This window comes from Charadrius vociferus, unplaced genomic scaffold (genome assembly GCF_000708025.1).
Source record: "Charadrius vociferus isolate BGI_N301 unplaced genomic scaffold, ASM70802v2 scaffold324, whole genome shotgun sequence".
Taxonomy (NCBI): domain Eukaryota; kingdom Metazoa; phylum Chordata; class Aves; order Charadriiformes; family Charadriidae; genus Charadrius; species Charadrius vociferus.
Window position 1 is genome coordinate 5,795,806 of NW_009648041.1, and position 16,120 is coordinate 5,811,925.

Here is a 16,120-nt window from a genome sequence, read left to right on the forward strand (position 1 = left end):
TCTTCTCAACAGTACTTGTTTCCTTTGCTTGAGCCATCTAGTTGCCTGTACTGGAATTGCCCCTGTCTCTTCTGTGTAAAGCTGTTAGGACTTAATCTTATGGGTAAAAATAATTCTGTATATAAGTGATTGTAAGAAGCTGAGATAGAAGGATTCTGTTCTGCAGAATATAAATAGAGCAAAGAGATATCCCCCCCCCCCGCCTTTTTTTTTGCCTTACACCATCCAGTTTGGTTCTTTAGCATCATGGAATGCTTTGAGGAAGTTTTGATGAAGAAATTTCAATATTAAGTTTGCATTCGTGTACTATGTGCTTATGTGCCCACTATATTACATGAATGTCTCTGTCTGTAAAAATGACTGCTGAACTGTATTCACAAAATATTACTGTACAATATTTTCCACTTACTGAGTTAACATAATATTTGGAAAAAAATGCATGTTGCTATACCAAAATTAATTTTAAATCTAGTGAATCAGTCTGATCAAAGAAAGTACACTTGCCCGCTGTATTTTGTGAATATTGTCAGATACCATATTAAGAACTTCAACACTCTAATTTTTTTTAAAAGTTGTGATTTAGATTGGATTTACTGTCTTTAAGTGTGTTTAATAATGTAGATACTGACTTCACAGGGAGGATGAAATGCATATTTTGCAATTTTAATGAACCATTACCAAAGACATTTTGTTACTAGTTTCAAAAGTGACATTGCGTTCTGTCATGATTTTTTTCTAAATTGGGTATAAATGGGAAAAACAGCTGAAGTTATCCTGAAGATGCTCAGATAGGAGACAGCAAAAACTATTTCAATGATTAATACATAGCAAATGGAATTATTTAGAATGAGTGGCCGAATCCTTGCCAGTTAAATGAGTGTCAGAACAGATAATGGTTAACATGATTGGAAACAAGGTAATTTCTTCAAAATACAGTGGCTCATATAAAACAATTACATAAACAAAAAAACTCAGTAATGATTTTAGAAAACCATCTCTTGTTGTGCTGCATTTAATTGAACAGGTTTAATGTTTGTCATTATTTAGAGATGCAGAAAGTTCAGAAATTATAGAGCTTGGTAAATTAGTGTGATGTTGATGTTCTGTAGTGAAGACAATGAGATTCATTTTATTGGGATCTTTAACATTTTTTTCATATTTTAAAAGAACACAAAATTGGTTAAAATGACAAAGACTGTATACTGCAGTTGCAACACAGGCAATACAAAAGTGAAAAGTAAGGCATAAGTTTTCTCTCAAACCAATTTTTTTCCAGTCTTTCACGGTTTGAATTAAGTAAGTTCTAAACATGGTTATTTGAGTAATATTTATTTTGGGTATTGAAGATTTCTGGCTACTTTTAGTTTTGTTTCTGTGCTAAAAGAAGTTCATTCAATTTCTTGTTTACTTGGCATGTGAAGTGACATGTATGTGTTTGTCATGAATATTAAACTGATTTATCTAAAGAAGTCAGGTAGGCAGAAAGGATGAATCTTTTGTGCTTAGTGTTTTTAATTGTCTTGCTCTCTTTCAAAGTCTTACAACCAGATTGCTGAACTAATTCACTGTTTTGACTGACCTTTCTCATCTCTGGGCCTCAGTATTAACCCTGCCTACTGTACCAGAAACAGAAAAGAAAGGACATTTTATTAGTTATTGCAGCATTGTCATTTGCTTGTGTTGAAACTCTTGCTTATTCTCTATACTTGCAGCTTCTGGCTGGGCACTGCAGACAGCATTATTAAATTACAATTACTGTTCTGTATCCTGGCATGATGAGATGCTGTGTCAGAGGTGTTGATCACTGAGAACATTTTCTCTTCAGATGCTGGCACCAATGCAACTCTGTTGAGATAATTGGCAAAGTAGTGGAGTTTATTGTAAGTATAAGTAATTGTTGTATTGCTACTAATCCCTCCTTGCTGCAAGAATGATTTCAGAAGTAAAGAAGTTCAAAACTACTGAAAATCTGGTCTCCTTTGATATAAATAACATTAGATTATGTTTCCAATTTCTAACTGGGTTTACAAAGCAATAATTGCAATTTTAAAACTTGCTGTGATCTTCTTCTATGTTGTTTATTAACTAATAAAATAGCAAATTAAGTTAAATATTGTATTTACAACTTCTGTATTAGTATACTGTATGATAAAGAGGCTTTAGGGCATTGGAAGATCTTTTCTTTCTGAGCTCTGACACTGAGGAGCTGTGTAACTTCAGGCAGAAAGGTCACACGGTATGCTAAATCTCATCTCTCACATCAAACTTAGGCATTGCAGACCTTGTGTAGCAAACAGGTACTGAACCGACATATCTGTAAGCATAGCCAGGCACAAAACAGGTTCAGTGGTGTATGAAGATTATAAATAATGAACTTCATGTTACATGTGGATCTTAGTCCAACTCCTCTTCAAGGTAGAGCTGACTTGGACTTTATATCAGATTCCTTAGAGCCTTGTCCATTGGATGTTAAAAACCTCCAGTACTGGGAGATTCCACAGCTCGGCTGGACAGCCTGTTGCTTGGAAGGGACTTCTATATGTCATCTGCTTAAAGCATGATCACTGCCAATAATAGATCAAGTCAAACCATGGGTTTGTTTAGTTAAATTTCTACGAGTGTTGATCTACTGCCATGTTCTTCCATTTATCTTAGTCTGTGTTTATTCTAAGTATTACTATTTATGAGTAGTAAACTGACTTTATTGCTGAATGTAAATTTATTCTACCACACAATAGTATTTTTATGGAATGATTTTTTCTTTTTCATAAAAAGAACCTTGTAAGTGCCAGAGCCCAGTGGAAAGGGCTGTATGCTTTCACAGTCCTTACATGCATCTATTCTTTGAAACTCGCATTGGTTTTTGGTTTGGTTTTGGAGGGTTTTTTAGTGCTTTCCCCCCCCTTTCCCGCCATGCGTTCCTATCTACTCTTTAAGAAATAACAGAATTTCTCCAGTGATGATTCAGGTATACTTTGAATTTTGTCGGCATTTCCTGTATTTCATGCTTAATCTTTTCAAATGCTATTACCCATTTGATGTATTGTAAGCTTCCGGGGAGAACAGAACATTAGTTTCTACATGAATAACTTGTAAAAAAATGACTAAGTGGACTTGTTTATAGACCTAAAACATTGGGTTTCAACTCTAAAAAGAATGTAAGAACAATGGGCCCTGGTTAACATTCTGTGAAAGTCGTCAGCTTTTGTTGTATGTATTTGCAGATGTCTGCAGAACACCGATAATCAGTATTTGGAAAAGGTGTGCAAATTAAAGATCTTGACCAGTCATAACTACAGCATTGTAATGACAGTGTGGAACTGAGAAGTAATAAAATGGCCTTTAATCTCTTACACTGTCAATTATAATCTGTTTGTGGCTAAAAGGAAGTATTTTGGTGGCTTTAGTATACCATTCATGTGACTGCTAGGTGAGGTTTTCTTAACTTACAGACTTTACTCTGAGATAAGAAGTGTGTATTGTTTAGGAGTTTCTTTGAAGAGGAATAGCAGCTAAAAACGTGCCTTATTTCTTGGGTAAAAGTTCATCTGTCATCGGCGTTTGGCTGTTACTCTGACTTCCTTTCTTTGGCATTGAAAGACAGTGGAGTTTTACACTTTTTATTTTATGATGATGTAGCTGCCTGTGTTTTATTGAGATACTACAATGTCTTATTTAGCACTTAACCAAAAGAAAGACCTGTTCACTTTTTTAGAGAAAGTATCTCCATTTGGTTGCTGCGCCCGTTTTACCCAATTATTGTTCTTCAGGGTTTTTAGGATCAGTTACTTTACTGCACTTTGTAACACTCCTTTTCTTTTTATTTTTAATTTTTATATGTCCCCCATCTGAATTTTGATTAATTAAACTGAAATATCAGTGTTTCTAGTACTTAAGCTCTTTATTATATCATCAGAAAGCATACAATGTCAGACTAAATGTTCAGAAGAAAGAAAAACATAGTAGAAGGGAAAATAATGACCTTACAGAATTGGACAAAATCATGCACTGTACAGGTAAACGTTACATTGTTTCGCCTTCCATTACAGAATGAAAGTGTTGGTGTTCAGAAACGCCGTGTACACTTCTCAGCCCTTTACAACGGAATGCCAAAAGGTAACGTTAAGCAGCAACTAGTAAACTTTTCTCTGTATAAGAAAAGCAACTCCAGTACACCTTCAGGAATAATAAACCAGGTACTTGACACGTTGTATGAACTATGGAGTGCAATCAGAAATGATATTCTTACACCAGAGGATTAAATTTACACATTACTACTAAATAGTGCTTCTCTGTGCTTTTTGTTACCTAAGGAAAAGCAAGATTTATAAGTTGCAGCTTAATACCACCTAAAGTGCCAGTTTCTTCTTAGTGAATTGTGAAATTTGCAAGTGGCTGTTTAACGATGGCCATGGCACTGTTCTTTCCTAAAGGGGCAGTAAAGCATGTACGGTTAGGAAAAGACTTTTATTGTGAGTACAGTCCAACATTGCTGACTGATGCGGAGAATGTATTACGAATGCGCCCCGTGGGAGAATTCACAGTAGAAGCTGAGGAAATGGGTGGCATTGCTGGGGCTTATTCATGGGGGTAGGTACTCTGACTGTTGATGCACATACAGAAATGTTATGCTGAGGATTCTATACATTCCAGTTCTTGTACCAGTTGTTTCTTATGCTTTGAGCTGAGATCTAGACTTGTGAGACTGTTCTCAGGCCAGGGCAGCTGCATGAGGTGTTTAATACAGCAGGAGCACTTGGAGCCGTCATTGCTGCTGCAGTGAGTACAAGTAAAGCTAAGTGGAAAAGAAACAAGTTCTGTTCAGAAGGCCACAAGAGTTAAGTGAAAACAAATGTTATCAACACAGTTCAGTATTTTTAGTCTGCTGGGTATTCTATTTACCATTACCGTTTTCTCTCTGATTATGAGAATAAATAATTCTTATGCTGACTGTTCTGCAAACACTTTAACAATCATTTCGTCTTGAATGATATTTTTAGTGGTTACCTGCTTTTATAACAATTGTGGTGATATAGATTGCACTGTAGCATACTAAAGCAACTTCAGTATTTACGAAGAAGATCAAGTGCTTGAGGTCTTAATAGCCGCAGTTTAATTACGTTGATAGTAAATCAGGAATATTCTGAAAAGAATTTTGAATTAGAAACTTGGCAAGATTGGGAATCGCTGGTGTGTTTTTCGTTCTCTCACATGAAGAATGACTTTGCTTTTCCATTTAGTTTGCTTTGTTTTCTACACAGACCGAATACACTGAGAATTGGGATATGGTAGGTAGTGTCTTGTATTTAGGTTTGCAAATCAGGTAAATACAAACAGTCTTTAAAACCTCATTTAGGTTTAGTAGCTTTCACAGTAATGTTAACAGAACTATTGTCAGCACCTTTGCTGTCTTATTTAAAGTGCTGACACAAAGGAAGCCAGAGCTAGATCAAATATAGATTATTTTTTTCTTTTGAAAACTGCCGTTCAGTTGTTTCTGTCATACTTTGATCATTATAGTCGAGTAGTTTCAAGCGTATTCTTTTCATTGACTGACTTACTTTTCTGTAACATACAGTTAGTGCAGTTGCACCAGTGCTATTCAGGAAAAGATGGACTGATAGTAATTCTTCTGTGTCTCTCTTGTGACTGTGCCAAAGCACCCAAGACATTGCTAATCTTGCACTGTGTGATAAAAGCTTTAACCTCCTTTGCTGTTGCCCCAATGCCAGTGCAGCTACCTCACCCACTGTTTTCATTATATCATTACTCTTTGTTCCTTTGCTGATTTTCCTTTTCTCCTTGCGTCAAACTCAAATTTTTCAATTCTTTATCTTAATTTTTCATAACAGTATTTACAGCTTTGTTAGTTCTTACTCTTCTGCATCCTGACTGTTTTGGGCTTTCTGCTGTTGCTCAAGTTCTGCCCTTGCATTTTTGAATGATTGTCTCTCTAGATAGTAATTTCTAACTAGATCTTTTATGTTATACTAATTTACTTTCGTCACAGTTTTCTTCACTGCCCAGATTTTTTGTCTGTTGAACTCTTAGTACAGTAACCATTTTAGTCTAATTAGGACTGTCATAGTCGTGATACAGTGGCTTTCCAGAGTCTATGGTTGTCAAGCAGAACCTGCTGTTATTTCATGGAATTGTAGGATAGTGGAAGTCTCTAGACCAATTGCCTGCTTAAAGCTAAAACTAAAGCAGGTTGCTCAGGACCTTTTCCAGTTTAACTTTGAAAATCTCTAAGGATGGGAAATTCTACAGCCTGTTGCAATATTTAATTGTTCTCTTTGTGAAGAATTTTTCCTTATGTGATTGGAATTTTTAATGCTACGGTGTGTGCCTATTGCCTTTTGCCCTTGCTTCTTGGGACAGAATTTGGAGAGTTGCGTATTGTCGATACCATAACTACATAACGGAATGCATAACAAAGGATACCTGGTAATTTGCACTGATAAATCTGTTCCCAAAAGTTTCACAGTCTGAGCCAAATAGCAGCGAAGTGATTGAGAATGCAACGTAGTTTGCTAATTGAATTATAAATTTTGCCTACTTTCACTGAAATAAGAATATTAGCAGATCTAATACTGATTGCAGAGACTAACAGGTTGCAGGGAGTTTTCTTCCGGCATTTGCAGAGTTGGCTAACAACCAGAGAAACAAGAAACTTGCAAAACCAGAAACCATTGCTATGAATTAATTCGCATTTCACTGGCTAACTTGAAAAATCTGCTAAAATTAATTTCCAGTAATATCTAGCAGGAGAGGTAGCACTGTTGCATAGCAGGTGCTTGCAAATAATTTAAAACAAATAAGCCTCTGGGTTCTTTTCTACTAAAGTAAACATGTACCGGCTAGAGACAGCTTAGAGGTGTAGCACATACCTGCTCACTGTTGTCAGAAGAACCTTAACCTTTTTTTCCTTAACCTTTTTTAACCTTAACCTAGTTTTTCCTAAATGAACTTCATGATCCTAGCTATATCCACTCAGTATCAAATACACTGTGAATAAAGAACTTAACTTTTTTGTGTTTTTAAAATAAAAATAATCGTTCTGTTCCCTGCAAGTAGAAATATCGTTAAATTTGTCAGCAATATGATATAATGAAAAGTACTTCCAATTAAACCCACTGTCATAACTTCTCCTTCCGCTTCTTACCTCAACTAGAAATTTCATCTCTGTGTTACCTGTTGATAGAGCAACTGAAAAACTTGGCAGAGCTTTATTCTTGAAAAAGATTGGAGAAGACTGTTCAGAAAAACATGCCAAATGCTGTATGTCATCCTCGAATATAGAACGTAAATTATCTCTTTGCTGTTCAGAAAGAATGTGGTAGGCTTCAGCAGATGGGAGAAGGGGAAACCATATCAGGTTGCTTAGTTGGAAAGAGAATGTCTTATGTTGCTGCGGTGGTTTGCACTGAAATATTAGGGGCAAGTTTAGGTGATTTGGGATTGTGAAACTGATGACCTTCTCTAGAGCTGTCTGTACTGGTGGGAGAGGCTGCTTACCTCTCTTCTGCTGCTGGTGGTTACCATGTTTTCAGACGTGCTGTTGAGGGTTGCTTGTCTGAGCGCTTGGAATAAACATTGTGGTCAATGGCTGTTCCTAGTAAGCTTTGCAGGTTAACCTGGCTCAGGAAGAAGTACAAGGCTCTTGTTCTTGTTTCTTCTTAAACTTACAGTTGTACCTGAAATGATACCATTTAACTTTTGAGCGATTTCTCAGTATCTGACATTTAGGCTATATTTGTCGTTCCGTGGATTTCAATGGCGTGTTACTCAAACCACTATTGGTATGAACTTTTGCTGCGGTTGTACCTGTTCCTGTGTTCTTCGGTATATATCCTCAGGAGTCTATCAATATTTTGAGTGGCCTGTTGTCTAAGGCATAAGCAGTCTTGATTTACTGTAAGTGTCATTTCTGTGATTCTTTGTATCTTTCTTGATGTGAAATGAGCACCTGAAGGGTCCGGTAGTCGTTGCAATGGAATAGATGTTTTTAATTGGTGATAAGGGTTTATTAGCCTGCAGGTAGAAGTTTACAATATGTGGACAGATAGGTTCTGCCAATTAATTCTAACCAATGTAGGCACTCTGTCTGACAGCCTGGGTACATTTGTTGTTATATGCCTGTTGTCCATACATTGAAGCCTGTCGACGCTCTGCTGGAAAGTGTCACTCCTAGCAGGAAAGCATGATGGAAAACAAAAAACAGCAAAGAAAATGCTGGCTTCCTTTAGGGCAATAACTTGCTCTTATGTAGCAGCCATTTTCTGACAGGACACAGAATACCTTACTGAGCTTTCAAGTTCCTTGTATTTGTTCTTCATGTGACTTCCCATGCTCCACACAAGGCATCCTGAGATGTTTCTGCTTTTTTTTACTTCACTAAAGCACTTCCTTGGAGGAATGGTTCCTGTTCTCTTTGTGAGTCTTTCTACTTGGCTTGTTTTGTGTAGAATTATAAAGATGGGGAGGGTCAATACTACTACTTTTTTCAACAGGAAAAAAAAAAAAAGTGTGTTTTTTCAAGACTCCTGTACTTAAGCAGGCTCGAAGGCAGGAACAGAGAATATAAGGAAATACAGCTTTTACAGGCAGCTGGTTTATAGACAGTAAGTATTTATCAAGCCAAGACAAAAGCCTTGACAAACTTTAACATATCAATACAAATAATCTCCTGAAATCTGATTGCTCACAAATGTGTACTGATCTGAAACATTCTTCAAAAATATAGAAATTGCTTACTCTTGACTTTTGTAGTGCTAGTTTAGAACACCTTCATCAGAATCTCTCTGAAAGAGATTCTCTTCCCTTTGACATATTATTAACATGGGAAACAGGAATGTCACTGGCAGGAGTGATAGATCTATGGTGTTTTCAAGATAAATAAGAAGGGGATGTTACTTAGACTAGTTTTATTTATCTTATGTAAATATTGACTTCCATACATATTTATTTTGAAAACAGGCTCCCCTTAAGAGGCCATCAGTAAGGATTTGATGAGTTTCATCACTTGAAGGGCAGAGGTGGTGCGGTGCATCAAAAGAACTAAAGTAATGAAAAATATTAGTAATAAACTTTAGATTTCTGTATCAAAAAACCATTCCAGCATGGTTCTCGTCAGGATTTTGTGAGACAGGTAACTTCTGAATACTATTGACAAATATTTTAGTCTCTACAACGTTTTTATGCTGTTTTGTCGTGTTGTACAATAAAACGAGCAGAAGTGATTAAAAGCGCCTTTTCTTTTCTTTTTTTTTTTTTTTTTATAACAATCTCTTTGCCTTCTTGAAGGAGCATGAAGAATGCTCTTAGGCTAATGTTTCTGTGAAAATCTCATTTTCAGTGTTTCAAATGGTAAAGATATCATTCCCATGTATGAGAGATGGATCTAGGCTAGTGCTGCTTGTCATCGCAAAGCAAGATTCGCCTAGACTGAAGAAGGGACATGAGGCACTGGTGTGATGGTTTCAGAACTGTTTTTCAATTCTAAATTTGCAGCGTCAGCTCAAACAAGGTCACCATAGGGATTTGAAAAGCAGAGCAATATTTAAAGAAATTCAAACTGTTTCTGCCAGCTGAAACAATGTGAAATGTGTGCAGGAGAAAAGCTATCTGAAGCTCAGAGATCAGTGGTATTCTAAAGGCCTGAGAGAGATGCATTTTAATGCAGTGGCTTTATGTATCACATAAGATTGCTGGCTTGGAGGTTTGTTTTTTTATAATGGATGGAAATAACTTCTAGACTCTGCCTATGGCTGCAGATATGTTAAAATCCTATTTGATAAATCGATTTCATTGCTTTGGGTGAAGGCGTGTAAGTGATTCTAGGTTAAGAGGTTTTGGCTGATTTTCATTGCCAGGCCCTGGGCTAAGAACTTTTATCATCCTTTAAAATAACCAACCTATGAATCCTTTTCCAAAGAAATTAAATAGTAAGTCCAATATAGACATAATTTGTTTTGCAAATAATTTATTCATCCTTGAATAAGAGAAATGCTAATTGTTGGTGAAAAGGCTGCCTAGGTGAGATGGGTACTTATGGGATTCTTTTGTTTGTGAATTTAAACACATATCACTGTTAGAAAAATATAAGAACTGGCAAGTCTAGCAGGGAAATAACAGAATGTAGGCATAATGGCATGTGTAATGAAAATTTACTGAGCAATAAAATAGATATTGACAACACAAATTTATTTCAGAAAGAAAAATGCCACATGACATAATGGAAACACGAAGTGGTAGTGGTTTGTGTTACAAATAAACAACTCCCTTGAGAAACCTGAAGAACTTTGTTAAATGGGGACATTACTTCCGCTGTATTGAAATGCATGCTTTTACTACTTCTGCTTTTCTTATGACAGCATATTTATATTAGGAAACTGCTTTCTTCTTAATGTGGCTACACCACTGGAAGTTCTCATGTTGGCATAATTATTCCTCCTTAGGAATTACCATCATGTAATCTGATTTATTTTGGTAAAAAGTCTCTCTCTATTCTATAGCTTGTATTGGTAGGATCAAGTTCGTATCACGTCACTCGTTAACATATTTCAACTTCAAAAACTTCTACATTGTTTACCATTCTTTTGAGTGTAGAGCATACTGTTTCTGAAAAGACAGTTTTCCTTATAAAAACTGTCTGTGGTCTCAGAAGTCTGATCAGTGGTTGCACCTTATTTCTTACATAACTGATGTAGTTGAGCCAGTGCAGGCCTTGTCTCTATGTATATACAAGTTATATGACTTGTCTGAACATTAACTTTGAATTCTGTCCAAAAATGAGGTTTAACTCTATTATCTGTATTTTTTCTTAAGCTAGGCTTCTAAGCCTAGTAATGCTTGTATCATGGTTTTAACAAATAAATAAAAACATTTAAGGTAAAAGAGGGTAGCTGAGAGAAAAGACTTTGGCCATAAAGGTTAGTAAATATATAAAAATACTTTGATCTAATTTGATTAATTTTGAGAAGGTATCTAAAAGCTTTCTCCTTCCATATACAGTGTTTTCTGAATAGGTGGAAAAAGATTTTTTTGAAAGACTTTTGAAATTATTCGAGCTTGTGTGAAATACGTGCTATTTTATTCTTACTCAGCTTTGCTCTGCAAAGCCTGTACGTCTTATTCCTATAATAATACATTTATGACTAATGTAGATTGTGCATTATATGAAAAGTTTTTGGAATTTATGGGAGGTTATGAAAATCTCATAGGATAATTTTGCATTTCCTCCAAGGTTCTGGAGGTCAAGATCCTGTCTTTGACAAGATCTTCAAGAACTGGAGGAGTACTAAGACCTTCTGCTGTTGTGTTCCAGGAAAAAGGGAGAGCAACTACGTAACTTCCAAGGGCACTGTGACTATCAGGCTGGCTTAAGCATACCAACCATAGACCCGTAAAATATTTGTGCAAATCCTATTTGTATAGGTGCTTAAACACCCGCTTGAAAACCATGATGTAATAATTATATTTGAAACATTTGGACTGAGGGAGATGCTAATGAGAACAGGCAAACAGAAAACGAAGGTTGCAGTATTGGCCTTGCATTACCCAGCCATACTGCAGAACAAGATGTTATGTGCCGTTCAGATAAGCTTTCAGTACAGTAGCGGAACTGCCAGAAGAGGTAATGAGGTTTGCTGAAGATCTTGACAGCAGACTAGAGTAAATGGCATAGATGGCGTAACATTTCATGAACATCTGTCAGTGTTTTGAGGGAGTGGATACTTCTGTACCAAATGATAAACCCATTTTGTCTCATCTTAATTAACAATAGCATGTTTCCTTCCTACCAACTTGACTGAGAAATTTTGAAAGCTGGCTTTCTATTATTGAACATTTTGTGCTTGTTTTAGGAATGCATGGCAAATGGTTATCTCTAGGGAATTATCAGGCATATTCTTTCTTCAAATGTCTTGAGCCCACTGCTCTTCAGAGTGTAGAAATTCAGATATGTGGCTTAGACATTTGTGTATTTAATGATGGTGTATACCATAAAACGTTCTCGGTGTCATAGTGATCTAAGGGAACTGGCACGTACAGGCTCCCAAAGTTCTTGCTATGAATTCATGCATGAAATGTTCTAAGATTCATCTCACTTAAAGATGTCATGTATTGTTTCTTTTTTGTGTCTGATCTTTATTTTTACAGATCTTGGTGCAAAATGCCAATTAATTAGTAGAGGTCAACAAAATAACTTGAAAAAAAAAATCAACATTCTTTCCAACCACGGCACTGTAAGTCTTTCACAGGTTCACAGATTATTTTTCCTTCTCAGAAAAGCTAATTAGTCAGTGGTTTAAGCTTGCATGACATGAAAACACTTCAAAGATGTGATTATCAGATTTCTGTGAAATCTCAGTTTGTTTACAGTTGCTGATGCACAGGATGTAGGTGAAGATTAATGGAGAACCAGACTGGAATTAGAAGTGTCTAGCATTATGTTACAAGCGCTTTTACCTGCTGTGTTATTCCCACAGAAGATACATTAGGCATGTTGAACAAGCAGAACAGTTTAAAAAATACATAAACATGAAAAAAAAACCAAACCAAAACCAAAAAAACCACCAAAACAAACCAAAAAAACCAACCCTGTGTGAGAGAGAGCAAAATCACGAGGTTCCAGATTTAGACTTTCTACTTCTGCACCTGTGTTTGAAGATCTTCAGCTGTTCTGAGAGTGGTTTTGGTTTCCTTCAGTTTTGGGATGGACTGGAGCTCCTCCCTAAGGAAGGCCCTTCACGCCTTCTTCAGGAGAGATTCTGAGTTGGTCTCCTGAGCTCCTGTTGACTTGAGAGAGCCAGTTCAGGTAGCTTAAAGTAGCCACTACTTTTTACCTACGTATTCTCCTGGTTCATTAGTTTGCTTACACGAACTGTAGGATCTACATTTCCCCTTTATTCAATGTTAGTGCAAAGTATCTTTAGTCTAAGAGTAAATTGGTATCTTAGCAGTGTTGCTGTTATTTATGATAGTAGTAAAGCTTCTTAAAAAAAAAAAAAATCAGGAAATTTTAATTGTTTGCAGTATCTTGTGTAGAATCCGGTTATTAAAGAACAACTGTCACTTTCACCTGTAGAACTTCATTAGCAATTTCTGTGAAAAAAAAATATGAAGTGAAATAGTTTAATCTAGTTCCACCTCTTTCCTCTCCCTCTCCCCCAGGATGGGCATCTTCTCCCGTCTCATCTTTGATTATCATGTGATCTCTGCTTTGACTCGTCTTTGGGCTGACAGGTGTGATGGACGTGCAAGGAGTTCAGAGTTATTGCCAAGCTTTAAGCTTTTTTTTTTTTTTTGCTAAATACCATGCTTTCAAAGACTTTTTTCATTGTAAATTATTTTTCAAACTACAAATAACAGCAATAAAAAGGTTCATTAAATAGTTTGAAAATGCGTAACACCAGATCATGCTGACTTGCTACCCACAGGATGTCATTTTCATCTAAAACTAGCTAGAAGCCTTGAGTAAATTACAAATTTTTCTTCTGTATTCTAATTAGTATGAGCCATGTTTAATGTGTCTCACCATGGCTTTACCAGCCACACGGTTTCTTTTTGTTATTAAATGATCCCTTTTATACACTGTGTTATTGGTGAAGTGCAGTCCTTTACAGGATGTGTGCTTTAGGAACAAGCTTTCAGTGTTCTTGTTTTCATTCTCTTGCACAGACAACGTAGACTTCTGAAATATTATGGTAGTTTGTCATGTGTTGACCTTTGGTTTATAATGTGGGAAACTTCGTGTTTCACAGCTGGGGAGACAGACCACACTACAAAGGAACAAGTGTGTTACAGGCGAGACCCAGAGTAAGGTCCTAATGAATAAGCGTGGCTGGTTCTGTGCTGCCTGTGTGCAGAGCTAGGGAGATGTATCCACTCCCCGCCACTCGCAGCGGTATTGCTGGGGAAAATGTGCTGCGGAAATAACCGGATGAAGACAGCGTAGCTTGGAAGGGTGACTGCCATGGCTGCAGCCTGTTGTGAGGAAGAGTGGTGGCTTTCGCTGATGTGGAGGGAAAAGGTGTGAGGAGTTCCAACCCCTTCCATTCATTGAGAAACAAGCCAGGAACTTCTGGTTTATACAGAGGATGGATGTGGTAGCCAGTGCAAAACTATGGTACTTCTGGGTTGAAGTGAAAAAAAATATTTGTGAAGGATCGTGAAAATGGAATCCTGTTTTCAGTGGCTGTCCATGTACATCATTTATGTCTATAAAGACTGTCAAGAGCAGACCTGTTGCCTTGACCCTTAGGATAGATTTGGAAAAGCACCTCTTTTCTTTTTTTTTTTTTTTTTTTTAGTGGGGTGTTTTGGTTTTTTTTTTGTAGTTTTGTTGTGGCAAATTTGGCTTGTGAAATATTTATGAAAAGGAAAATTGGTTCTCCAGCTTATCTTGTACAGCGAGGTAAACAGACCTGCTCTTCTCTTTGACTGCATGTTTTTGTATGGCAAAAAAATTACTAGGTATTAACTTCTCCTCTAGATGCTCAAAGTGCCAATTTAATAGTATCTTACCACTGGACATTTCTGAATCTGTTTCCAAAATAAGTGACACAAATAGGTGGTGCTAAGGTAGTTCAAGTAGCTGAGTAGAAAGCCTTTTCTGTGTGCAAATATTGTCTTGCTCAGTAGGTGATAATACTGCTTTTTGCTCACTGGTCCTTTTTGCTGCATGTAAACTGCAGCTATTGTTGTTGTAATGGTAGTGGCCTTCACGTGAGTGCTTAACACCTCGTACTTGCAATGGATACTCTTTTTTTAAAAAATGCATAGTACAAGGTCCATAATATGAGATTATTTTTCAGTGTTGTTACTTGTTCATTTAATGTACTTTTAGAAATACGTTATAATCTCATAAACAGGCAGTAGCATTGAATCTTTTAAAACTCTTGTACCACCTTCCACAATTATCATAAATATACAGTCTCTTATACTACATTATTTTTAGTAATACCTTACGATCTATACGACATTGATTCTCAGCAATGACTAGCTTAAACATGCACGCAGAAGTCGAATTCAGTTTAGATTTGCGCTTCTGTTTTGTCCATGACCTACACAACACACTCTACCAAATCTTTTTTGTATAATCTATGCAACCGAGGGATTGCTTTCTCTTTCTCCTATAAAACTTATTGTAGATTACTGTAGTGAAATATTAAAATTCAGCTTTTGATGCATTGGAATAAAACCATTGCCACTTCAGTAGTTGAAAAAATATTTAAATGTTTGTATGAGTTTTTGCTTGTCTTCGATATTACAAGTAATAATACAGATACATATTTCTCAGATTGTTTATTTTTGCATTGATATTTGTGTAACTTCTCAAGTGTGCATTCAAGCCTTATTTTTAAAAACCTCTAGGGTTGCAGGCATCAGTGTAAATTTGTATTTTGTGCGTTAGATCATTCTGAAAAATAGAGATTGCTTATTTCGACTACAGTAATGTTATGAGTTTGCAAGTTGCTGGAATGTCCCCAGGTGCTAGTGAACTGAAACTGTTCCTGGGTTTACCTCTTTTCTTTCTTTCCTACTCTTGATATCTGAATACTCCACAGACATCAATGAACTGGCCCTCATTAGAGCCACAGAAAGATCAAGTGACATGTGAAAATCTAGTCTTGAAGTCTGTGACAGAGCAAAGGACTGAACTCAGGTAACACAATTCTCAAATCTACTGACTAGATGATAAAATTATGCTTGCTGAATATGGTCTGGCAAGCAATTTTATTTGAAGTGTAAACTAAACAAAATAAAGTTTCTAGTTTTTTAACAACTCATTTATTTCTAAGCAATTTCAAACCTCAGCATTATCTGTAGTATGATTTGGACTTTCTTCTGTGAAAGGGGCAGTTCAGGAAGCAAACCTGTCCAGGGATGCTCTTAAAGAAAAGTATGAAAGTTTTTTGGTGTTTCCCCCCGTATTTTTGGAAAAACTATATCTTTATTTCTTGGCATTAAATAAAGGGATTAAAAAAAAAAAAAGGAAAATAAGAAAAGAAAAAAGCATGCGTTGGAGTAGTCACTGGGGAGACTATAATTTATATTTAAGATAATTGTGGAAGGTGGCAGAAGAGTGTTTTAAAAGATTCGATGCTACTGCCTG